The sequence below is a fragment of the Astyanax mexicanus genome, chromosome 11 (genome assembly GCF_023375975.1).
Source record: "Astyanax mexicanus isolate ESR-SI-001 chromosome 11, AstMex3_surface, whole genome shotgun sequence".
In the NCBI taxonomy this organism is placed as follows: Eukaryota; Metazoa; Chordata; class Actinopteri; order Characiformes; family Acestrorhamphidae; genus Astyanax; species Astyanax mexicanus.
The window spans coordinates 23,426,375-23,449,163 of NC_064418.1; the positions used below are offsets into that span (position 1 = coordinate 23,426,375).

Genomic DNA, 22,789 nt, shown 5'->3' on the forward strand with positions numbered 1-22,789 from the left:
CTGGTTTGTAGCCTTCATAATAGCATGCTATAGATTTCTTCTTAAGTCCTTTTGAGAGTCAACTCTGCTGTGAGTTCTCAAACTATATGTCCCCAGTCTACGTGGCACAATGTCCAAGTGGCTTGGCATTGGTCTTGTGAACAGAAGAATGTGGGTTTGATCCACGTTCATGCAGTTTTGTTCATGCAAGACAACAAGCAAAGAAGCTTAATTAAAGCTTTCCATACTTGTTCCTCAAAAACCTCCTTGCTCAGTGCATTGATTGATTGCGGGTGCTATGTTGTATCTACTAAGTGACAGGACATTGCTTGCTGTCTGGCATGGTGGCCAAGTGGTAAGGCGTCGGTCTCGTAAACCGAAGATCACGGGGTCGACCCCCGTCCGTGCCTGAAGGGGTGTTGTGTCTTTCTGTTGAAAATGTTTGGCTTGCTTTAGCATGCTCTTTCAAACATATCTCTGAGACTGTAGGTTGTCCTAAAAGCATGGAAACAATGCAGCAGTTTAAGGATGCTGCTTTTGCAAGTCTCCAGAGTTTTGTTATCAGGATGACACCATACAAAGCGATTAACTTTGTGAGGGGATGTAGCTCAGTGGTAGAGCGCATGCTTCGCATGTATGAGGTCCTGGGTTCAATCCCCAGCATCTCCATTTCTGCTGTTTTGCAACTTGAAAGTAGGCATAAATTTGCACAATAAAATCGGCATTTGTACAAGGCATTTGCTGATGAAGTAGTTTGATAAATTTGATTTCTTATAGGCTTCATAATTGCATGCTATAGAGTTCTACTCAACTGCCTTTCGCAGACAACTCTGCCCTGTGCTCTCAAGTCCATAAAGCACACATCTATAGAATTTGCAAAAAAGGTGCATTTGTACAAGGCATTTTTGCTGATGAAGAACCTTGATAGATCTGGTTTGTAGCCTTCATAAAGGCATGCTATAGATTTCTGCTGAAGTCCTTTTCAGATTCAACTCTGCTGTGAGTTCTCAAACTATATGTCCCCAGTCTACGTGGCACAATGGCCAAGTGCCCTTTGCTGAACGTAGGTCTCTTAAGAGAGGGACTAGACATAGGGGGCACCCGGATTTTAACCGGGGACCTCTTGCTATGCAGTCAAATGCTCTCCCACTGATCGTAAAAGTAATATCTATTAAATGAACTGAAATGTATGGATTGTGCGGTGTGAAACCAAATCTTAACCAAAGTACCTAAATATATACTGGTAGGCAAAACTCACTGCTAAACACAAAGCAGCCTTAAGAGAGGAAATGGACATATTGGTCATGCGGATTTGAACCGGGGACCTCTTGATCTATAGTCAAACTCCCTACCACTGAGCTATGCACCCTTCAATACAACCTCCCTTAAAATATATGGATCCTACATTGATCTTAGTCAGATAAAAAATAGCCCTTAAGCAAGGGATTGGACAAAAGGGGCACCCGGATCTGAACTATACTCCCTTGAAGGTAATATCTATTAAAATGGACTAAAATGCATGGATTCTACTATGTGAAAGCAAATCTTAGCCAAAGTACCCTAAAAGGTAGCCAATACCCATTGCTGAATATAGCACCCTTAAGAGATGGACTGGACATAAGGGGAACCCTATGAACTGAAATGCATGGATTCTACTTTGTGAAAGCAAGCCAAAGCAACCTATACCCATTCCTGAACATAGCACCTTTTTATGAGAAGCACTGGGCATAGGGGGCACCCAGATTTGAAGCGAGGACCTCTTGATCTGCAGTCAAATGCTGTACCACTGAGCTATACTCCTTTCGATATACACCGGCTTAAAATGTATGGATTCTACCTTGTAACAACAAATCTTAGCCAGATTACACAAATGTAAACTGGTAGCCAACAGGCATTGCTAAAAGTACAGCCTTAAAGCAAGGGACTGGATATAGGGGGCACCCGGATTTGAACCGGGGACCTCTTGATCTGCAGTCAAATGCTCTACCACTGAGCTATACCCCCTGGAACATAGTAAGTACTAAAATGAACTGAAATGCATGGATCCTACTTTGTAAAACCAAATCTCAGCCTAAGTACCCGTTGCTGAACTTAGCACCCTTAAGAGAGGGACTGGACATAGGGGGCACCCAGATTTGAACTGGGGACCTCTTGATCTGCAGTCAAATGCTCTACCACTGAGCTATACCCCCTTCAATGCAACCCACCTTAAGCAAGGGACTTGACAAAAGGGGCACCTGGATCTGAACTAAACTCCTTTAAAGGTAATATCTATTAAAATGGAGTGAAATGCATGGATTCTACTTTGTAAAACCAAATCTTAGCCAAAGAACCCATTGCTGAACAGAGCATCCTTCAGAGAGGGAATAGACATACGGGGCACCCGGATTTTAAGGTTTAATGTGGGGATGTAGCTCAGTGGTAGAGCGCATGCTTTGCGTGTATGAGGTCCTGGGTTCAATCCCCAGTATCTCCATTGCTGCTGATTCATGCATTGAAGTTAAACATGAAGCACACATCTATAGAATTTGCAAAAACGGCGCATTTGTACAAGGCATTTGCTGAATAAAGAACCTTGGTAGATCTGGTTTGTAGCCTTCATAATGGCATGCTATAGCTTTCTTCCTAAGTCCTTTTGAGAGTCAAGTCTGCTGTGAGTTCTCAAACTATATGTCCCCACTCTACATGGCACAATGTCCAAGTGGCTTGGCGTTGGTCTTGTAACCAGAAGAGTGTGGGTTTTATCCACTTTCATGCATTTTTCTTCATGCAAGACAACAAGCAAAGAAGCTTAATTAAAGGTCTCCATACTTGTTCCTCAGGAACCTCCTTCCTCGGTGCATTGCCTGATTGCGGGTGCTATGTTGTATCTACTAAATGACAGGACATTGCTTGTTGTCTGGCATTGTGGCCGAATGGCAAGGTGTCGATCTCGTAAACCGACGATCACAGCCTTGATCCCTTTCCGTGCCTGAAGGGCTGTTGTGTCTTTCTGTTGAAAATTTCTGGCTTGCTTTAGCATGCTCTTTAAAACATATCTCTGAGACTGTAGGTTGCCCTAAAAGCATGGAAACAATGCAGCATCTTAAGGATGCTGTCTTTGGAAGTCTGCAGAGTTTTGTTGCCAGGATGACAGTGTACACATACGCGACTTTTGTGAGGGGATGTAGCTCAGTGGTAGAGCGCATGCTTTGCATGTATGAGGTCCTGGGTTCAATCCCCAGCATCTCCATTTCTGCTGTTTTGCAACTTGAAAGTAAACATAAAGCCCATGTCTCTGGAAATTGCACAATAAAATCGGCATGTGTACAAGGCATTTGCTGATGAAGTAGCTTTATAAATCTCATTTCTTATAGGCTTCATAATTGCATGCTATAGATTTCTACTCAACTGCCTTTCACAGACAACTCTGCCCTGTGTTCTCAAGCCCACACTTATATTGTAGAAGTGGCGCAATTGCCAAGTTGCCTGGCGTTGGTCTTGTGAACTGAAGCTCACAGGTTTGATCTCTGTTTGTCCCTATTTGTTGATGCAAGAAAAAAGTAAAGTGGCTTAATTGCAGTTTACCATACTTGTTGCTCAAAACCTTCCTACCTCACTGCATGTTTTAATTGAGGGTGCTCTAATGTCTGTGTTACCTTCTGGTTTTCTGCTTTTTAGTTGGACCTCTGTCCAATTCAACATCTGTCTGTTCTTCTTTGCTTTGGTATGCTCTTTCCAATGTATTTGTGACATTGTCGGTTGTTCTAAAAGCATGGGAAAATGCAACAGCTTAACATTAGTCTTTTGCAAGTCTGTACATTTGTCTTGCAATGATAACAGTACACCAATGGCATTGGTTCTTGTCGGGGTGTAGCTCAGTGGTAGATCGCGTGCTTTGCATGCATGAAGTCGTGGGTTCAATCCCCAGTATCTGCTTTGCTGCCGTTTTGCACCTTGAAATAAAACATGAAGCACACATCTATAGAAATTGCAAAAAAGGTGCATTTGTACAAGGCATTTGCTGATGAAGAACCTTGATAGATCTGGTTTGTAGCCTTCATAATAGCATGCTATAGATTTCTTCTTAAGTCCTTTTGAGAGTCAACTCTGCTGTGAGTTCTCAAACTATATGTCCCCAGTCTACGTGGCACAATGTCCAAGTGGCTTGGCATTGGTCTTGTGAACAGAAGAATGTGGGTTTGATCCACGTTCATGCAGTTTTGTTCATGCAAGACAACAAGCAAAGAAGCTTAATTAAAGCTTTCCATACTTGTTCCTCAAAAACCTCCTTGCTCAGTGCATTGATTGATTGCGGGTGCTATGTTGTATCTACTAAGTGACAGGACATTGCTTGCTGTCTGGCATGGTGGCCAAGTGGTAAGGCGTCGGTCTCGTAAACCGAAGATCACGGGTTCGACCCCCGTCCGTGCCTGAAGGGGTGTTGTGTCTTTCTGTTGAAAATGTTTGGCTTGCTTTAGCATGCTCTTTCAAACATATCTCTGAGACTGTAGGTTGTCCTAAAAGCATGGAAACAATGCAGCAGTTTAAGGATGCTGCTTTTGCAAGTCTCCAGAGTTTTGTTATCAGGATGACACCATACAAAGCAATTAACTTTGTGAGGGGATGTAGCTCAGTGGTAGAGCGCATGCTTCGCATGTATGAGGTCCTGGGTTCAATCCCCAGCATCTCCATTTCTGCTGTTTTGCAACTTGAAAGTAGGCAGAAATTTGCACAATAAAATCGGCATTTGTACAAGGCATTTGCTGATGAAGTAGTTTGATAAATTTGATTTCTTATAGGCTTCATAATTGCATGCTATAGAGTTCTACTCAACTGCCTTTCGCAGACAACTCTGCCCTGTGCTCTCAAGTCCATAAAGCACACATCTATAGAATTGGCAAAAAAGGTGCATTTGTACAAGGCATTTTTGCTGATGAAGAACCTTGATAGATCTGGTTTGTAGCCTTCATAAAGGCATGCTATAGATTTCTGCTGAAGTCCTTTTCAGATTCAACTCTGCTGTGAGTTCTCAAACTATATGTCCCCAGTCTACGTGGCACAATGGCCAAGTGCCCTTTGCTGAACGTAGGTCTCTTAAGAGAGGGACTAGACATAGGGGGCACCTGGATTTGAACCGGGGACCTCTTGCTATGCAGTCAAATGCTCTCCCACTGATCGTAAAAGTAATATCTATTAAATGAACTGAAATGTATGGATTGTGCGGTGTGAAACCAAATCTTAACCAAAGTACCTAAATATATACTGGTAGGCAAAACTCACTGCTAAACACAAAGCAGCCTTAAGAGAGGAAATGGACATATTGGTCATGCGGATTTGAACCGGGGACCTCTTGATCTGTAGTCAAACTCCCTACCACTGAGCTATGCCCCCTTCAATACAACCTCCCTTAAAATATATGGATCCTACATTGATCTTAGTCAGATAAAAAATAGCCCTTAAGCAAGGGATTGGACAAAAGGGGCACCCGGATCTGAACTATACTCCCTTGAAGGTAATATCTATTAAAATGGACTAAAATGCATGGATTCTACTATGTGAAAGCAAATCTTAGCCAAAGTACCCTAAAAGGTAGCCAATACCCATTGCTGAATATAGCACCCTTAAGAGATGGACTGGACATAAGGGGAACCCTATGAACTGAAATGCATGGATTCTACTTTGTGAAAGCAAATCTTAGCCAAAGCAACCTATACCCATTCCTGAACATAGCACCTTTTTATGAGAAGCACTGGGCATAGGGGGCACCCAGATTTGAAGCGAGGACCTCTTGATCTGCAGTCAAATGCTGTACCACTGAGCTATACTCCTTTCGATATACACCGGCTTAAAATGTATGGATTCTACCTTGTAACAACAAATCTTAGCCAGATTACACAAATGTAAACTGGTAGCCAACAGGCATTGCTAAAAGTACAGCCTTTAAGCAAGGGACTGGATACAGGGGGCACCCGGATTTGAACCGGGGACCTCTTGAGCTGCAGTCAAATGCTCTACCACTGAGCTATACCCTCGGAACATAGTAAGTACTAAAATGAACTGAAATGCATGGATCCTACTTTGTAAAACCAAATCTTAGCCTAAGTACCCGTTGCTGAACTTAGCACCCTTAAGAGAGGGACTGGACATAGGGGGCACCCAGATTTGAACTGGGGACCTCTTGATCTGCAGTCAAATGCTCTACCACTGAGCTATACCCCCTTCAATGCAACCCACCTTAAGCAAGGGACTTGACAAAAGGGGCACCTGGATCTGAACTAAACTCCTTTAAAGGTAATATCTATTAAAATGGAGTGAAATGCATGGATTCTACTTTGTAAAACCAAATCTTAGCCAAAGAACCCATTGCTGAACAGAGCATCCTTCAGAGAGGCAATAGACATACGGGGCACCCGGATTTTAATGTTTAATGTGGTGATGTAGCTCAGTGGTAGAGCGCATGCTTTGCGTGTATGAGGTCCTGGGTTCAATCCCCAGTATCTCCATTGCTGCTGTTTCATGCATTGAAGTTAAACATGAAGCACACATCTATAGAATTTGCAAAAACAGCGCATTTGTACAAGGCATTTGCTGAATAAAGAACCTTGATAGATCTGGTTTGTAGCCTTCATAATGGCATGCTATAGCTTTCTTCTTAAGTCCTTTTGAGAGTCAAGTCTGCTGTGAGTTCTCAAACTATATGTCCCCACTCTACATGGCACAATGTCCAAGTGGCTTGGCGTTGGTCTTGTAACCAGAAGAACGTGGGTTTTATCCACTTTCATGCATTTTTGTTCATGCAAGACAACAAGCAAAGAAGCTTAATTAAAGGTCTCCATACTTGTTCCTCAGGAACCTCCTTCCTCGGTGCATTGCCTGATTGCGGGTGCTATGTTGTATCTACTAAATGACAGGACATTGCTTGTTGTCTGGCATTGTGGCCAAATGGCAAGGTGTCGATCTCGTAAACCGACGATCACAGCCTTGATCCCTTTCCGTGCCTGAAGGGCTGTTGTGTCTTTCTGTTGAAAATTTCTGGCTTGCTTTAGCATGCTCTTTCAAACATATCTCTGAGACTGTAGGTTGCCCTAAAAGCATGGAAACAATGCAGCATCTTAAGGATGCTGTCTTTGGAAGTCTGCAGAGTTTTGTTGCCAGGATGACAGTGTACACATACGCGACTTTTGTGAGGGGATGTAGCTCAGTGGTAGAGCGCATGCTTTGCATGTATGAGGTCCTGGGTTCAATCCCCAGCATCTCCATTTCTGCTGTTTTGCAACTTGAAAGTAAACATAAAGCCCATGTCTCTGGAAATTGCACAATAAAATCGGCATGTGTACAAGGCATTTGCTGATGAAGTAGCTTTATAAATCTCATTTCTTATAGGCTTCATAATTGCATGCTATAGATTTCTACTCAACTGCCTTTCACAGACAACTCTGCCCTGTGTTCTCAAGCCCACACTTATATTGTAGAAGTGGCGCAATTGCCAAGTTGCCTGGCGTTGGTCTTGTGAACTGAAGCTCACAGGTTTGATCTCTGTTTGTCCCTATTTGTTGATGCAAGAAAAAAGTAAAGTGGTTTAATTGCAGTTTACCATACTTGTTGCTCAAAACCTTCCTACCTCACTGCATGTTTTAATTGAGGGTGCTCTAATGTCTGTGTTACCTTCTGGTTTTCTGCTTTTTAGTTGGACCTCTGTCCAATTCAACATCTGTCTGTTCTTCTTTGCTTTGGTATGCTCTTTCCAATGTATTTGTGACATTGTCGGTTGTTCTAAAAGCATGGGAAAATGCAACAGCTTAACATTAGTCTTTTGCAAGTCTGTACATTTGTCTTGCAATGATAACAGTACACCAATGGCATTGGTTCTTGTCGGGGTGTAGCTCAGTGGTAGATCGCCAGTTCAATCCCCAGTATCTGCTTTGCTGCCGTTTTGCACCTTGAAATAAAACATGAAGCACACATCTATAGAATTTGCAAAAAAAGGTGCATTTGTACAAGGCATTTGCTGATGAAGAACCTTGATAGATCTGGTTTGTAGCCTTCATAATTTAGATAGATTTCTTCTTAAGTCCTTTTGAGAGTCAACTCTGCTGTGAGTTCTCAAACTATATGTCCCCAGTCTACGTGGCACAATGTCCAAGTGGCTTGGCATTGGTCTTGTGAACAGAAGAATGTGGGTTTGATCCACGTTCATGCAGTTTTGTTCATGCAAGACAACAAGCAAAGAAGCTTAATTAAAGCTTTCCATACTTGTTCCTCAAAAACCTCCTTGCTCAGTGCATTGATTGATTGCGGGTGCTATGTTGTATCTACTAAGTGACAGGACATTGCTTGCTGTCTGGCATGGTGGCCAAGTGGTAAGGCGTCGGTCTCGTAAACCGAAGATCACGGGTTCGACCCCCGTCCGTGCCTGAAGGGGTGTTGTGTCTTTCTGTTGAAAATGTTTGGCTTGCTTTAGCATGCTCTTTCAAACATATCTCTGAGACTGTAGGTTGTCCTAAAAGCATGGAAACAATGCAGCAGTTTAAGGATGCTGCTTTTGCAAGTCTCCAGAGTTTTGTTATCAGGATGACACCATACAAAGCAACTAACTTTGTGAGGGGATGTAGCTCAGTGGTAGAGCGCATGCTTCGCATGTATGAGGTCCTGGGTTCAATCCCCAGCATCTCCATTTCTGCTGTTTTGCAACTTGAAAGTAGGCATAAATTTGCACAATAAAATCGGCATTTGTACAAGGCATTTGCTGATGAAGTAGTTTGATAAATTTGATTTCTTATAGGCTTCATAATTGCATGCTATAGAGTTCTACTCAACTGCCTTTCGCAGACAACTCTGCCCTGTGCTCTCAAGTCCATAAAGCACACATCTATAGAATTTGCAAAAAAGGTGCATTTGTACAAGGCATTTTTGCTGATGAAGAACCTTGATAGATCTGGTTTGTAGCCTTCATAAAGGCATGCTATAGATTTCTGCTGAAGTCCTTTTTAGATTCAACTCTGCTGTGAGTTCTCAAACTATATGTCCCCAGTCTAAGTGGCACAATGGCCAAGTGCCCTTTGCTGAACGTAGGTCTCTTAAGAGAGGGACTAGACATAGGGGGCACCCGGATTTGAACCGGGGACCTCTTGCTATGCAGTCAAATGCTCTCCCACTGATCGTAAAAGTAATATCTATTAAATGAACTGAAATGTATGGATTGTGCGGTGTGAAACCAAATCTTAACCAAAGTACCTAAATATATACTGGTAGGCAAAACTCTCTGCTAAACACAAAGCAGCCTTAAGAGAGGAAATGGACATATTGGTCATGCGGATTTGAACCGGGGACCTCTTGATCTGTAGTCAAACTCCCTACCACTGAGCTATGCCCCCTTCAATACAACCTCCCTTAAAATATATGGATCCTACATTGATCTTAGTCAGATAAAAAATAGCCCTTAAGCAAGGGATTGGACAAAAGGGGCACCCGGATCTGAACTATACTCCCTTGAAGGTAATATCTATTAAAATGGACTAAAATGCATGGATTCTACTATGTGAAAGCAAATCTTAACCAAAGTACCCTAAAAGGTAGCCAGTACCCATTGCTGAATATAGCACCCTTAAGAGATGGACTGGACATAAGGGGAACCCTATGAACTGAAATGCATGGATTCTACTTTGTGAAAGCAAATCTTAGCCAAAGCAACCTATACCCATTCCTGAACATAGCACCTTTTTATGAGAAGCACTGGGCATAGGGGGCACCCAGATTTGAAGCGAGGACCTCTTGATCTGCAGTCAAATGCTGTACCACTGAGCTATACTCCTTTCGATATACACCGGCTTAAAATGTATGGATTCTACCTTGTAACAACAAATCTTAGCCAGATTACACAAATGTAAACTGGTAGCCAACAGGCATTGCTAAAAGTACAGCCTTTAAGCAATGGACTGGATACAGGGGGCACCCGGATTTGAACCGGGGACCTCTTGATCTGCAGTCAAATGCTCTACCACTGAGCTATACCCCCTGGAACATAGTAAGTACTAAAATGAACTGAAATGCATGGATCCTACTTTGTAAAAGCAAATCTTAGCATAAGTACCCATTGCTGAACTTAGCACCCTTAAGAGAGGGACTGGACATAGGGGGCACCCAGATTTGAACTGGGGACCTCTTGAGCTGCAGTCAAATGCTCTACCACTGAGCTATACCCCCTTCAATGCAACCCACCTTAAGCAAGGGACTTGACAAAAGGGGCACCTGGATCTGAACTAAACTCCTTTAAAGGTAATATCTATTAAAATGGAGTGAAATGCATGGATTCTACTTTGTAAAACCAAATCTTAGCCAAAGAACCCATTGCTGAACAGAGCATCCTTCAGAGAGGCAATAGACATACGGGGCACCCGGATTTTAAGGTTTAATGTGGTGATGTAGCTCAGTGGTAGAGCGCATGCTGGGTTCAGTCCCCAGTATCTCCATTGCTGCTGTTTCATGCATTGAAGTTAAACATGAAGCACACATCTATAGAATTTGCAAAAACGGCGCATTTGTACAAGGCATTTGCTGAATAAAGAACCTTGATAGATCTGGTTTGTAGCCTTCATAATGGCATGCTATAGATTTCTTCTTAAGTCCTTTTGAGAGTCAAGTCTGCTGTGAGTTCTCAAACTATATGTCCCCACTCTACATGGCACAATGTCCAAGTGGCTTGGCGTTGGTCTTGTAACCAGAAGAACGTGGGTTTTATCCACTTTCATGCATTTTTCTTCATGCAAGACAACAAGCAAAGAAGCTTAATTAAAGGTCTCCATACTTGTTCCTCAGGAACCTCCTTCCTCGGTGCATTGCCTGATTGCGGGTGCTATGTTGTATCTACTAAATGACAGGACATTGCTTGTTGTCTGGCATTGTGGCCAAATGGCAAGGTGTCGATCTCGTAAACCGACGATCACAGCCTTGATCCCTTTCCGTGCCTGAAGGGCTGTTGTGTCTTTCTGTTGAAAATTTCTGGCTTGCTTTAGCATGCTCTTTCAAACATATCTCTGAGACTGTAGGTTGCCCTAAAAGCATGGAAACAATGCAGCATCTTAAGGATGCTGTCTTTGGAAGTCTGCAGAGTTTTGTTGCCAGGATGACAGTGTACACATATGTGACTTTTGTGAGGGGATGTAGCTCAGTGGTAGAGCGCATGCTTTGCATGTATGAGGTCCTGGGTTCAATCCCCAGCATCTCCATTTCTGCTGTTTTGCAACTTGACAGTAAACATAAAGCCCATGTCTCTGGAAATTGCACAATAAAATCGGCATGTGTACAAGGCATTTGCTGATGAAGTAGCTTTATAAATCTCATTTCTTATAGGCTTCATAATTGCATGCTATAGATTTCTACTCAACTGCCTTTCACAGACAACTCTGCCCTGTGTTCTCAAGCCCACACTTATATTGTAGAAGTGGCGCAATTGCCAAGTTGCCTGGTGTTGGTCTTGTGAACTGAAGCTCACAGGTTTGATCTCTGTTTGTCCCTATTTGTTGATGCAAGAAAAAAGTAAAGTGGCTTAATTGCAGTTTACCATACTTGTTGCTCAAAACCTTCCTACCTCACTGCATGTTTTAATTGAGGGTGCTCTAATGTCTGTGTTACCTTCTGGTTTTCTGCTTTTTAGTTGGACCTCTGTCCAATTCAACATCTGTCTGTTCTTCTTTGCTTTGGTATGCTCTTTCCAATGTATTTGTGACATTGTCGGTTGTTCTAAAAGCATGGGAAAATGCAACAGCTTAACATTAGTCTTTTGCAAGTCTGTACATTTGTCTTGCAATGATAACAGTACACCAATGGCATTGGTTCTTGTCGGGGTGTAGCTCAGTGGTAGATCGCGTGCTTTGCATGCATGAAGTCGTGGGTTCAATCCCCAGTATCTGCTTTGCTGCCGTTTTGCACCTTGAAATAAAACATGAAGCACACATCTATAGAATTTGCAAAAAAGGTGCATTTGTACAAGGCATTTGCTGATGAAGAACCTTGATAGATCTGGTTTGTAGCCTTCATAATAGCATGCTATAGATTTCTTCTTAAGTCCTTTTGAGAGTCAACTCTGCTGTGAGTTCTCAAACTATATGTCCCCACTCTACATGGCACAATGTCCAAGTGGCTTGGCGTTGGTCTTGTAACCAGAAGAACGTGGGTTTTATCCACTTTCATGCATTTTTGTTCATGCAAGACAACAAGCAAAGAAGCTTAATTAAAGGTCTCCATACTTGTTCCTCAGGAACCTCCTTCCTCGGTGCATTGCCTGATTGCGGGTGCTATGTTGTGTCTACTAAATGACAGGACATTGCTTGTTGTCTGGCATTGTGGCCAAATGGCAAGGTGTCGATCTCGTAAACCGACGATCACAGCCTTGATCCCTTTCCGTGCCTGAAGGGCTGTTGTGTCTTTCTGTTGAAAATTTCTGGCTTGCTTTAGCATGCTCTTTCAAACATATCTCTGAGACTGTAGGTTGCCCTAAAAGCATGGAAACAATGCAGCATCTTAAGGATGCTGTCTTTGGAAGTCTGCAGAGTTTTGTTGCCAGGATGACAGTGTACACATACGCGACTTTTGTGAGGGGATGTAGCTCAGTGGTAGAGCGCATGCTTTGCATGTATGAGGTCCTGGGTTCAATCCCCAGCATCTCCATTTCTGCTGTTTTGCAACTTGAAAGTAAACATAAAGCCCATGTCTCTGGAAATTGCACAATAAAATCGGCATGTTTACAAGGCATTTGCTGATGAAGTAGCTTTATAAATCTCATTTCTTATAGGCTTCATAATTGCATGCTATAGATTTCTACTCAACTGCCTTTCACAGACAACTCTGCCCTGTGTTCTCAAGCCCACACTTATATTGTAGAAGTGGCGCAATTGCCAAGTTGCCTGGCGTTGGTCTTGTGAACTGAAGCTCACAGGTTTGATCTCTGTTTGTCCCTATTTGTTGATGCAAGAAAAAAGTACAGTGGCTTAATTGCAGTTTACCATACTTGTTGCTCAAAACCTTCCTACCTCACTGCATGTTTTAATTGAGGGTGCTCTAATGTCTGTGTTACCTTCTGGTTTTCTGCTTTTTAGTTGGACCTCTGTCCAATTCAACATCTGTCTGTTCTTCTTTGCTTTGGTATGCTCTTTCCAATGTATTTGTGACATTGTCGGTTGTTCTAAAAGCATGGGAAAATGCAACAGCTTAACATTAGTCTTTTGCAAGTCTGTACATTTGTCTTGCAATGATAACAGTACACCAATGGCATTGGTTCTTGTCGGGGTGTAGCTCAGTGGTAGATTGCGTGCTTTGTATGCATGAAGTCGTGGGTTCAATCCCCAGTATCTGCTTTGCTGCCGTTTTGCACCTTGAAATAAAACATGAAGCACACATCTATAGAATTTGCAAAAAAGGTGCATTTGTACAAGGCATTTGCTGATGAAGAACCTTGATAGATCTGGTTTGTAGCCTTCATAATAGCATGCTATAGATTTCTTCTTAAGTCCTTTTGAGAGTCAACTCTGCTGTGAGTTCTCAAACTATATGTCCCCAGTCTACGTGGCACAATGTCCAAGTGGCTTGGCATTGGTCTTGTGAACAGAAGAATGTGGGTTTGATCCACGTTCATGCAGTTTTGTTCATGCAAGACAACAAGCAAAGAAGCTTAATTAAAGCTTTCCATACTTGTTCCTCAAAAACCTCCTTGCTCAGTGCATTGATTGATTGCGGGTGCTTTGTTGTATCTACTAAGTGACAGGACATGGCTTGCTGTCTGGCATGGTGGCCAAGTGGTAAGGCGTCGGTCTCGTAAACCGAAGATCACGGGTTCGACCCCCGTCCGTGCCTGAAGGGGTGTTGTGTCTTTCTGTTGAAAATGTTTGGCTTGCTTTAGCATGCTCTTTCAAACATATCTCTGAGACTGTAGGTTGTCCTAAAAGCATGGAAACAATGCAGCAGTTTAAGGATGCTGCTTTTGCAAGTCTCCAGAGTTTTGTTATCAGGATGACACCATACAAAGCAACTAACTTTGTGAGGGGATGTAGCTCAGTGGTAGAGCGCATGCTTCGCATGTATGAGGTCCTGGGTTCAATCCCCAGCATCTCCATTTCTGCTGTTTTGCAACTTGAAAGTAGGCATAAATTTGCACAATAAAATCGGCATTTGTACAAGGCATTTGCTGATGAAGTAGTTTGATAAATTTGATTTCTTATAGGCTTCATAATTGCATGCTATAGAGTTCTACTCAACTGCCTTTCGCAGACAACTCTGCCCTGTGCTCTCAAGTCCATAAAGCACACATCTATAGAATTTGCAAAAAAGGTGCATTTGTACAAGGCATTTTTGCTGATGAAGAACCTTGATAGATCTGGTTTGTAGCCTTCATAAAGGCATGCTATAGATTTCTGCTGAAGTCCTTTTTAGATTCAACTCTGCTGTGAGTTCTCAAACTATATGTCCCCAGTCTAAGTGGCACAATGGCCAAGTGCCCTTTGCTGAACGTAGGTCTCTTAAGAGAGGGACTAGACATAGGGGGCACCCGGATTTGAACCGGGGACCTCTTGCTATGCAGTCAAATGCTCTCCCACTGATCGTAAAAGTAATATCTATTAAATGAACTGTAATGTATGGATTGTGCGGTGTGAAACCAAATCTTAACCAAAGTACCTAAATATATACTGGTAGGCAAAACTCTCTGCTAAACACAAAGCAGCCTTAAGAGAGGAAATGGACATATTGGTCATGCGGATTTGAACCGGGGACCTCTTGATCTGTAGTCAAACTCCCTACCACTGAGCTATGCCCCCTTCAATACAACCTCCCTTAAAATATATGGATCCTACATTGATCTTAGTCAGATAAAAAATAGCCCTTAAGCAAGGGATTGGACAAAAGGGGCACCCGGATCTGAACTATACTCCCTTGAAGGTAATATCTATTAAAATGGACTAAAATGCATGGATTCTACTATGTGAAAGCAAATCTTAGCCAAAGTACCCTAAAAGGTAGCCAATACCCATTGCTGAATATAGCAGCCTTAAGAGATGGACTGGACATAAGGGGAACCCTATGAACTGAAATGCATGGATTCTACTTTGTGAAAGCAAATCTTAGCCAAAGCAACCTATACCCATTCCTGAACATAGCACCTTTTTATGAGAAGCACTGGGCATAGGGGGCACCCAGATTTGAAGCGAGGACCTCTTGATCTGCAGTCAAATGCTGTACCACTGAGCTATACTCCTTTCGATATACACCGGCTTAAAATGTATGGATTCTACCTTGTAACAACAAATCTTAGCCAGATTACACAAATGTAAACTGGTAGCCAACAGGCATTGCTAAAAGTACAGCCTTTAAGCAATGGACTGGATACAGGGGGCACCCGGATTTGAACCGGGGACCTCTTGATCTGCAGTCAAATGCTCTACCACTGAGCTATACCCCCTGGAACATAGTAAGTACTAAAATGAACTGAAATGCATGGATCCTACTTTGTAAAAGCAAATCTTAGCATAAGTACCCATTGCTGAACTTAGCACCCTTAAGAGAGGGACTGGACATAGGGGGCACCCAGATTTGAACTGGGGACCTCTTGAGCTGCAGTCAAATGCTCTACCACTGAGCTATACCCCCTTCAATGCAACCCACCTTAAGCAAGGGACTTGACAAAAGGGGCACCTGGATCTGAACTAAACTCCTTTAAAGGTAATATCTATTAAAATGGAGTGAAATGCATGGATTCTACTTTGTAAAACCAAATCTTAGCCAAAGAACCCATTGCTGAACAGAGCATCCTTCAGAGAGGCAATAGACATACGGGGCACCCGGATTTTAAGGTTTAATGTGGTGATGTAGCTCAGTGGTAGAGCGCATGCTGGGTTCAGTCCCCAGTATCTCCATTGCTGCTGTTTCATGCATTGAAGTTAAACATGAAGCACACATCTATAGAATTTGCAAAAACGGCGCATTTGTACAAGGCATTTGCTGAATAAAGAACCTTGATAGATCTGGTTTGTAGCCTTCATAATGGCATGCTATAGATTTCTTCTTAAGTCCTTTTGAGAGTCAAGTCTGCTGTGAGTTCTCAAACTATATGTCCCCACTCTACATGGCACAATGTCCAAGTGGCTTGGCGTTGGTCTTGTAACCAGAAGAACGTGGGTTTTATCCACTTTCATGCATTTTTCTTCATGCAAGACAACAAGCAAAGAAGCTTAATTAAAGGTCTCCATACTTGTTCCTCAGGAACCTCCTTCCTCGGTGCATTGCCTGATTGCGGGTGCTATGTTGTATCTACTAAATGACAGGACATTGCTTGTTGTCTGGCATTGTGGCCAAATGGCAAGGTGTCGATCTCGTAAACCGACGATCACAGCCTTGATCCCTTTCCGTGCCTGAAGGGCTGTTGTGTCTTTCTGTTGAAAATTTCTGGCTTGCTTTAGCATGCTCTTTCAAACATATCTCTGAGACTGTAGGTTGCCCTAAAAGCATGGAAACAATGCAGCATCTTAAGGATGCTGTCTTTGGAAGTCTGCAGAGTTTTGTTGCCAGGATGACAGTGTACACATATGTGACTTTTGTGAGGGGATGTAGCTCAGTGGTAGAGCGCATGCTTTGCATGTATGAGGTCCTGGGTTCAATCCCCAGCATCTCCATTTCTGCTGTTTTGCAACTTGACAGTAAACATAAAGCCCATGTCTCTGGAAATTGCACAATAAAATCGGCATGTGTACAAGGCATTTGCTGATGAAGTAGCTTTATAAATCTCATTTCTTATAGGCTTCATAATTGCATGCTATAGATTTCTACTCAACTGCCTTTCACAGACAACTCTGCCCTGTGTTCTCAAGCCCACACTTATATTGTAGAAGTGGCGCAATTGCCAAGTTGCCTGGTGTTGGTCTTGTGAACTGAAGCTCACAGGTTTGATCTCTGTTTGTCCCTATTTGTTGATGCAAGAAAAAAGTAAAGTGGCTTAATTGCAGTTTACCATACTTGTTGCTCAAAACCTTCCTACCTCACTGCATGTTTTAATTGAGGGTGCTCTAATGTCTGTGTTACCTTCTGGTTTTCTGCTTTTTAGTTGGACCTCTGTCCAATTCAACATCTGTCTGTTCTTCTTTGCTTTGGTATGCTCTTTCCAATGTATTTGTGACATTGTCGGTTGTTCTAAAAGCATGGGAAAATGCAACAGCTTAACATTAGTCTTTTGCAAGTCTGTACATTTGTCTTGCAATGATAACAGTACACCAATGGCATTGGTTCTTGTCGGGGTGTAGCTCAGTGGTAGATCGCGTGCTTTGCATGCATGAAGTCGTGGGTTCAATCCCCAGTATCTGCTTTGCTGCCGTTTTGCACCTTGAAATAAAACATGAAGCACACATCTATAGAATTTGCAAAAAAGGTGCATTTGTACAAGGCATTTGCTGATGAAGAACCTTGATAGATCTGGTTTGTAGCCTTCATAATAGCATGCTATAGATTTCTTCTTAAGTCCTTTTGAGAGTCAACTCTGCTGTGAGTTCTCAAACTATATGTCCCCACTCTACATGGCACAATGTCCAAGTGGCTTGGCGTTGGTCTTGTAACCAGAAGAACGTGGGTTTTATCCACTTTCATGCATTTTTGTTCATGCAAGACAACAAGCAAAGAAGCTTAATTAAAGGTCTCCATACTTGTTCCTCAGGAACCTCCTTCCTCGGTGCATTGCCTGATTGCGGGTGCTATGTTGTGTCTACTAAATGACAGGACATTGCTTGTTGTCTGGCATTGTGGCCAAATGGCAAGGTGTCGATCTCGTAAACCGACGATCACAGCCTTGATCCCTTTCCGTGCCTGAAGGGCTGTTGTGTCTTTCTGTTGAAAATTTCTGGCTTGCTTTAGCATGCTCTTTCAAACATATCTCTGAGACTGTAGGTTGCCCTAAAAGCATGGAAACAATGCAGCATCTTAAGGATGCTGTCTTTGGAAGTCTGCAGAGTTTTGTTGCCAGGATGACAGTGTACACGTACGCGACTTTTGTGAGGGGATGTAGCTCAGTGGTAGAGCGCATGCTTTGCATGTATGAGGTCCTGGGTTCAATCCCCAGCATCTCCATTTCTGCTGTTTTGCAACTTGAAAGTAAACATAAAGCCCATGTCTCTGGAAATTGCACAATAAAATCGGCATGTTTACAAGGCATTTGCTGATGAAGTAGCTTTATAAATCTCATTTCTTATAGGCTTCATAATTGCATGCTATAGATTTCTACTCAACTGCCTTTCACAGACAACTCTGCCCTGTGTTCTCAAGCCCACACTTATATTGTAGAAGTGGCGCAATTGCCAAGTTGCCTGGCGTTGGTCTTGTGAACTGAAGCTCACAGGTTTGATCTCTGTTTGTCCCTATTTGTTGATGCAAGAAAAAAGTACAGTGGCTTAATTGCAGTTTACCATACTTGTTGCTCAAAACCTTCCTACCTCACTGCATGTTTTAATTGAGGGTGCTCTAATGTCTGTGTTACCTTCTGGTTTTCTGCTTTTTAGTTGGACCTCTGTCCAATTCAACATCTGTCTGTTCTTCTTTGCTTTGGTATGCTCTTTCCAATGTATTTGTGACATTGTCGGTTGTTCTAAAAGCATGGGAAAATGCAACAGCTTAACATTAGTCTTTTGCAAGTCTGTACATTTGTCTTGCAATGATAACAGTACACCAATGGCATTGGTTCTTGTCGGGGTGTAGCTCAGTGGTAGATTGCGTGCTTTGTATGCATGAAGTCGTGGGTTCAATCCCCAGTATCTGCTTTGCTGCCGTTTTGCACCTTGAAATAAAACATGAAGCACACATCTATAGAATTTGCAAAAAAGGTGCATTTGTACAAGGCATTTGCTGATGAAGAACCTTGATAGATCTGGTTTGTAGCCTTCATAATAGCATGCTATAGATTTCTTCTTAAGTCCTTTTGAGAGTCAACTCTGCTGTGAGTTCTCAAACTATATGTCCCCAGTCTACGTGGCACAATGTCCAAGTGGCTTGGCATTGGTCTTGTGAACAGAAGAATGTGGGTTTGATCCACGTTCATGCAGTTTTGTTCATGCAAGACAACAAGCAAAGAAGCTTAATTAAAGCTTTCCATACTTGTTCCTCAAAAACCTCCTTGCTCAGTGCATTGATTGATTGCGGGTGCTTTGTTGTATCTACTAAGTGACAGGACATTGCTTGCTGTCTGGCATGGTGGCCAAGTGGTAAGGCGTCGGTCTCGTAAACCGAAGATCACGGGTTCGACCCCCGTCCGTGCCTGAAGGGGTGTTGTGTCTTTCTGTTGAAAATGTTTGGCTTGCTTTAGCATGCTCTTTCAAACATATCTCTGAGACTGTAGGTTGTCCTAAAAGCATGGAAACAATGCAGCAGTTTAAGGATGCTGCTTTTGCAAGTCTCCAGAGTTTTGTTATCAGGATGACACCATACAAAGCGATTAACTTTGTGAGGGGATGTAGCTCAGTGGTAGAGCGCATGCTTCGCATGTATGAGGTCCTGGGTTCAATCCCCAGCATCTCCATTTCTGCTGTTTTGCAACTTGAAAGTAGGCATAAATTTGCACAATAAAATCGGCATTTGTACAAGGCATTTGCTGATGAAGTAGTTTGATAAATTTGATTTCTTATAGGCTTCATAATTGCATGCTATAGAGTTCTACTCAACTGCCTTTCGCAGACAACTCTGCCCTGTGCTCTCAAGTCCATAAAGCACACATCTATAGAATTTGCAAAAAAGGTGCATTTGTACAAGGCATTTTTGCTGATGAAGAACCTTGATAGATCTGGTTTGTAGCCTTCATAAAGGCATGCTATAGATTTCTGCTGAAGTCCTTTTCAGATTCAACTCTGCTGTGAGTTCTCAAACTATATGTCCCCAGTCTACGTGGCACAATGGCCAAGTGCCCTTTGCTGAACGTAGGTCTCTTAAGAGAGGGACTAGACATAGGGGGCACCCGGATTTTAACCGGGGACCTCTTGCTATGCAGTCAAATGCTCTCCCACTGATCGTAAAAGTAATATCTATTAAATGAACTGAAATGTATGGATTGTGCGGTGTGAAACCAAATCTTAACCAAAGTACCTAAATATATACTGGTAGGCAAAACTCACTGCTAAACACAAAGCAGCCTTAAGAGAGGAAATGGACATATTGGTCATGCGGATTTGAACCGGGGACCTCTTGATCTATAGTCAAACTCCCTACCACTGAGCTATGCACCCTTCAATACAACCTCCCTTAAAATATATGGATCCTACATTGATCTTAGTCAGATAAAAAATAGCCCTTAAGCAAGGGATTGGACAAAAGGGGCACCCGGATCTGAACTATACTCCCTTGAAGGTAATATCTATTAAAATGGACTAAAATGCATGGATTCTACTATGTGAAAGCAAATCTTAGCCAAAGTACCCTAAAAGGTAGCCAATACCCATTGCTGAATATAGCACCCTTAAGAGATGGACTGGACATAAGGGGAACCCTATGAACTGAAATGCATGGATTCTACTTTGTGAAAGCAAGCCAAAGCAACCTATACCCATTCCTGAACATAGCACCTTTTTATGAGAAGCACTGGGCATAGGGGGCACCCAGATTTGAAGCGAGGACCTCTTGATCTGCAGTCAAATGCTGTACCACTGAGCTATACTCCTTTCGATATACACCGGCTTAAAATGTATGGATTCTACCTTGTAACAACAAATCTTAGCCAGATTACACAAATGTAAACTGGTAGCCAACAGGCATTGCTAAAAGTACAGCCTTAAAGCAAGGGACTGGATATAGGGGGCACCCGGATTTGAACCGGGGACCTCTTGATCTGCAGTCAAATGCTCTACCACTGAGCTATACCCCCTGGAACATAGTAAGTACTAAAATGAACTGAAATGCATGGATCCTACTTTGTAAAACCAAATCTCAGCCTAAGTACCCGTTGCTGAACTTAGCACCCTTAAGAGAGGGACTGGACATAGGGGGCACCCAGATTTGAACTGGGGACCTCTTGATCTGCAGTCAAATGCTCTACCACTGAGCTATACCCCCTTCAATGCAACCCACCTTAAGCAAGGGACTTGACAAAAGGGGCACCTGGATCTGAACTAAACTCCTTTAAAGGTAATATCTATTAAAATGGAGTGAAATGCATGGATTCTACTTTGTAAAACCAAATCTTAGCCAAAGAACCCATTGCTGAACAGAGCATCCTTCAGAGAGGGAATAGACATACGGGGCACCCGAATTTTAAGGTTTAATGTGGGGATGTAGCTCAGTGGTAGAGCGCATGCTTTGCGTGTATGAGGTCCTGGGTTCAATCCCCAGTATCTCCATTGCTGCTGTTTCATGCATTGAAGTTAAACATGAAGCACACATCTATAGAATTTGCAAAAACGGCGCATTTGTACAAGGCATTTGCTGAATAAAGAACCTTGGTAGATCTGGTTTGTAGCCTTCATAATGGCATGCTATAGCTTTCTTCCTAAGTCCTTTTGAGAGTCAAGTCTGCTGTGAGTTCTCAAACTATATGTCCCCACTCTACATGGCACAATGTCCAAGTGGCTTGGCGTTGGTCTTGTAACCAGAAGAGTGTGGGTTTTATCCACTTTCATGCATTTTTCTTCATGCAAGACAACAAGCAAAGAAGCTTAATTAAAGGTCTCCATACTTGTTCCTCAGGAACCTCCTTCCTCGGTGCATTGCCTGATTGCGGGTGCTATGTTGTATCTACTAAATGACAGGACATTGCTTGTTGTCTGGCATTGTGGCCGAATGGCAAGGTGTCGATCTCGTAAACCGACGATCACAGCCTTGATCCCTTTCCGTGCCTGAAGGGCTGTTGTGTCTTTCTGTTGAAAATTTCTGGCTTGCTTTAGCATGCTCTTTCAAACATATCTCTGAGACTGTAGGTTGCCCTAAAAGCATGGAAACAATGCAGCATCTTAAGGATGCTGTCTTTGGAAGTCTGCAGAGTTTTGTTGCCAGGATGACAGTGTACACATACGCGACTTTTGTGAGGGGATGTAGCTCAGTGGTAGAGCGCATGCTTTGCATGTATGAGGTCCTGGGTTCAATCCCCAGCATCTCCATTTCTGCTGTTTTGCAACTTGAAAGTAAACATAAAGCCCATGTCTCTGGAAATTGCACAATAAAATCGGCATGTGTACAAGGCATTTGCTGATGAAGTAGCTTTATAAATCTCATTTCTTATAGGCTTCATAATTGCATGCTATAGATTTCTACTCAACTGCCTTTCACAGACAACTCTGCCCTGTGTTCTCAAGCCCACACTTATATTGTAGAAGTGGCGCAATTGCCAAGTTGCCTGGCGTTGGTCTTGTGAACTGAAGCTCACAGGTTTGATCTCTGTTTGTCCCTATTTGTTGATGCAAGAAAAAAGTAAAGTGGCTTAATTGCAGTTTACCATACTTGTTGCTCAAAACCTTCCTACCTCACTGCATGTTTTAATTGAGGGTGCTCTAATGTCTGTGTTACCTTCTGGTTTTCTGCTTTTTAGTTGGACCTCTGTCCAATTCAACATCTGTCTGTTCTTCTTTGCTTTGGTATGCTCTTTCCAATGTATTTGTGACATTGTCGGTTGTTCTAAAAGCATGGGAAAATGCAACAGCTTAACATTAGTCTTTTGCAAGTCTGTACATTTGTCTTGCAATGATAACAGTACACCAATGGCATTGGTTCTTGTCGGGGTGTAGCTCAGTGGTAGATCGCGTGCTTTGCATGCATGAAGTCGTGGGTTCAATCCCCAGTATCTGCTTTGCTGCCGTTTTGCACCTTGAAATAAAACATGAAGCAC

General features: G+C 42.7%; 30 non-coding genes across 30 annotated transcripts; 20 read left to right on the forward strand and 10 right to left on the reverse strand.

Annotated features, from left to right (window-relative positions):
• Positions 1-317: 317 nt before the first annotated feature.
• Positions 318-389, forward strand: trnat-cgu (transfer RNA threonine (anticodon CGU)). Its single transcript has one exon. It is a non-coding gene; the product is annotated as a tRNA-Thr (tRNA).
• Positions 390-576: 187 nt separating this feature from the next.
• On the forward strand, positions 577-648 carry trnaa-cgc (transfer RNA alanine (anticodon CGC)). Its single transcript has one exon. It is a non-coding gene; the product is annotated as a tRNA-Ala (tRNA).
• Positions 649-1,911: 1,263 nt separating this feature from the next.
• Positions 1,912-1,983, reverse strand: trnac-gca (transfer RNA cysteine (anticodon GCA)). The gene has a single exon. It is a non-coding gene; the product is annotated as a tRNA-Cys (tRNA).
• A 116-nt stretch (positions 1,984-2,099) lies between these two features.
• trnac-gca (transfer RNA cysteine (anticodon GCA)) lies at positions 2,100-2,171 on the reverse strand. Its single transcript has one exon. It is a non-coding gene; the product is annotated as a tRNA-Cys (tRNA).
• Positions 2,172-2,383: 212 nt separating this feature from the next.
• trnaa-ugc (transfer RNA alanine (anticodon UGC)) lies at positions 2,384-2,455 on the forward strand. Its single transcript has one exon. It is a non-coding gene; the product is annotated as a tRNA-Ala (tRNA).
• Positions 2,456-3,139: 684 nt separating this feature from the next.
• On the forward strand, positions 3,140-3,211 carry trnaa-ugc (transfer RNA alanine (anticodon UGC)). Its single transcript has one exon. It is a non-coding gene; the product is annotated as a tRNA-Ala (tRNA).
• A 1,110-nt stretch (positions 3,212-4,321) lies between these two features.
• On the forward strand, positions 4,322-4,393 carry trnat-cgu (transfer RNA threonine (anticodon CGU)). The gene has a single exon. It is a non-coding gene; the product is annotated as a tRNA-Thr (tRNA).
• Positions 4,394-4,580: 187 nt separating this feature from the next.
• On the forward strand, positions 4,581-4,652 carry trnaa-cgc (transfer RNA alanine (anticodon CGC)). Its single transcript has one exon. It is a non-coding gene; the product is annotated as a tRNA-Ala (tRNA).
• Positions 4,653-5,921: 1,269 nt separating this feature from the next.
• Positions 5,922-5,993, reverse strand: trnac-gca (transfer RNA cysteine (anticodon GCA)). The gene has a single exon. It is a non-coding gene; the product is annotated as a tRNA-Cys (tRNA).
• Positions 5,994-6,108: 115 nt separating this feature from the next.
• Positions 6,109-6,180, reverse strand: trnac-gca (transfer RNA cysteine (anticodon GCA)). The gene has a single exon. It is a non-coding gene; the product is annotated as a tRNA-Cys (tRNA).
• A 212-nt stretch (positions 6,181-6,392) lies between these two features.
• trnaa-ugc (transfer RNA alanine (anticodon UGC)) lies at positions 6,393-6,464 on the forward strand. Its single transcript has one exon. It is a non-coding gene; the product is annotated as a tRNA-Ala (tRNA).
• Positions 6,465-7,148: 684 nt separating this feature from the next.
• On the forward strand, positions 7,149-7,220 carry trnaa-ugc (transfer RNA alanine (anticodon UGC)). The gene has a single exon. It is a non-coding gene; the product is annotated as a tRNA-Ala (tRNA).
• A 1,084-nt stretch (positions 7,221-8,304) lies between these two features.
• On the forward strand, positions 8,305-8,376 carry trnat-cgu (transfer RNA threonine (anticodon CGU)). The gene has a single exon. It is a non-coding gene; the product is annotated as a tRNA-Thr (tRNA).
• Positions 8,377-8,563: 187 nt separating this feature from the next.
• Positions 8,564-8,635, forward strand: trnaa-cgc (transfer RNA alanine (anticodon CGC)). Its single transcript has one exon. It is a non-coding gene; the product is annotated as a tRNA-Ala (tRNA).
• A 1,269-nt stretch (positions 8,636-9,904) lies between these two features.
• On the reverse strand, positions 9,905-9,976 carry trnac-gca (transfer RNA cysteine (anticodon GCA)). Its single transcript has one exon. It is a non-coding gene; the product is annotated as a tRNA-Cys (tRNA).
• A 116-nt stretch (positions 9,977-10,092) lies between these two features.
• trnac-gca (transfer RNA cysteine (anticodon GCA)) lies at positions 10,093-10,164 on the reverse strand. Its single transcript has one exon. It is a non-coding gene; the product is annotated as a tRNA-Cys (tRNA).
• Positions 10,165-11,114: 950 nt separating this feature from the next.
• trnaa-ugc (transfer RNA alanine (anticodon UGC)) lies at positions 11,115-11,186 on the forward strand. Its single transcript has one exon. It is a non-coding gene; the product is annotated as a tRNA-Ala (tRNA).
• A 1,369-nt stretch (positions 11,187-12,555) lies between these two features.
• Positions 12,556-12,627, forward strand: trnaa-ugc (transfer RNA alanine (anticodon UGC)). Its single transcript has one exon. It is a non-coding gene; the product is annotated as a tRNA-Ala (tRNA).
• A 1,110-nt stretch (positions 12,628-13,737) lies between these two features.
• Positions 13,738-13,809, forward strand: trnat-cgu (transfer RNA threonine (anticodon CGU)). The gene has a single exon. It is a non-coding gene; the product is annotated as a tRNA-Thr (tRNA).
• Positions 13,810-13,996: 187 nt separating this feature from the next.
• On the forward strand, positions 13,997-14,068 carry trnaa-cgc (transfer RNA alanine (anticodon CGC)). Its single transcript has one exon. It is a non-coding gene; the product is annotated as a tRNA-Ala (tRNA).
• Positions 14,069-15,337: 1,269 nt separating this feature from the next.
• Positions 15,338-15,409, reverse strand: trnac-gca (transfer RNA cysteine (anticodon GCA)). The gene has a single exon. It is a non-coding gene; the product is annotated as a tRNA-Cys (tRNA).
• Positions 15,410-15,525: 116 nt separating this feature from the next.
• trnac-gca (transfer RNA cysteine (anticodon GCA)) lies at positions 15,526-15,597 on the reverse strand. The gene has a single exon. It is a non-coding gene; the product is annotated as a tRNA-Cys (tRNA).
• Positions 15,598-16,547: 950 nt separating this feature from the next.
• trnaa-ugc (transfer RNA alanine (anticodon UGC)) lies at positions 16,548-16,619 on the forward strand. Its single transcript has one exon. It is a non-coding gene; the product is annotated as a tRNA-Ala (tRNA).
• A 1,369-nt stretch (positions 16,620-17,988) lies between these two features.
• trnaa-ugc (transfer RNA alanine (anticodon UGC)) lies at positions 17,989-18,060 on the forward strand. Its single transcript has one exon. It is a non-coding gene; the product is annotated as a tRNA-Ala (tRNA).
• A 1,110-nt stretch (positions 18,061-19,170) lies between these two features.
• Positions 19,171-19,242, forward strand: trnat-cgu (transfer RNA threonine (anticodon CGU)). The gene has a single exon. It is a non-coding gene; the product is annotated as a tRNA-Thr (tRNA).
• Positions 19,243-19,429: 187 nt separating this feature from the next.
• On the forward strand, positions 19,430-19,501 carry trnaa-cgc (transfer RNA alanine (anticodon CGC)). The gene has a single exon. It is a non-coding gene; the product is annotated as a tRNA-Ala (tRNA).
• Positions 19,502-20,764: 1,263 nt separating this feature from the next.
• On the reverse strand, positions 20,765-20,836 carry trnac-gca (transfer RNA cysteine (anticodon GCA)). Its single transcript has one exon. It is a non-coding gene; the product is annotated as a tRNA-Cys (tRNA).
• Positions 20,837-20,952: 116 nt separating this feature from the next.
• trnac-gca (transfer RNA cysteine (anticodon GCA)) lies at positions 20,953-21,024 on the reverse strand. Its single transcript has one exon. It is a non-coding gene; the product is annotated as a tRNA-Cys (tRNA).
• A 212-nt stretch (positions 21,025-21,236) lies between these two features.
• trnaa-ugc (transfer RNA alanine (anticodon UGC)) lies at positions 21,237-21,308 on the forward strand. Its single transcript has one exon. It is a non-coding gene; the product is annotated as a tRNA-Ala (tRNA).
• A 684-nt stretch (positions 21,309-21,992) lies between these two features.
• trnaa-ugc (transfer RNA alanine (anticodon UGC)) lies at positions 21,993-22,064 on the forward strand. The gene has a single exon. It is a non-coding gene; the product is annotated as a tRNA-Ala (tRNA).
• Positions 22,065-22,789: the final 725 nt, after the last annotated feature.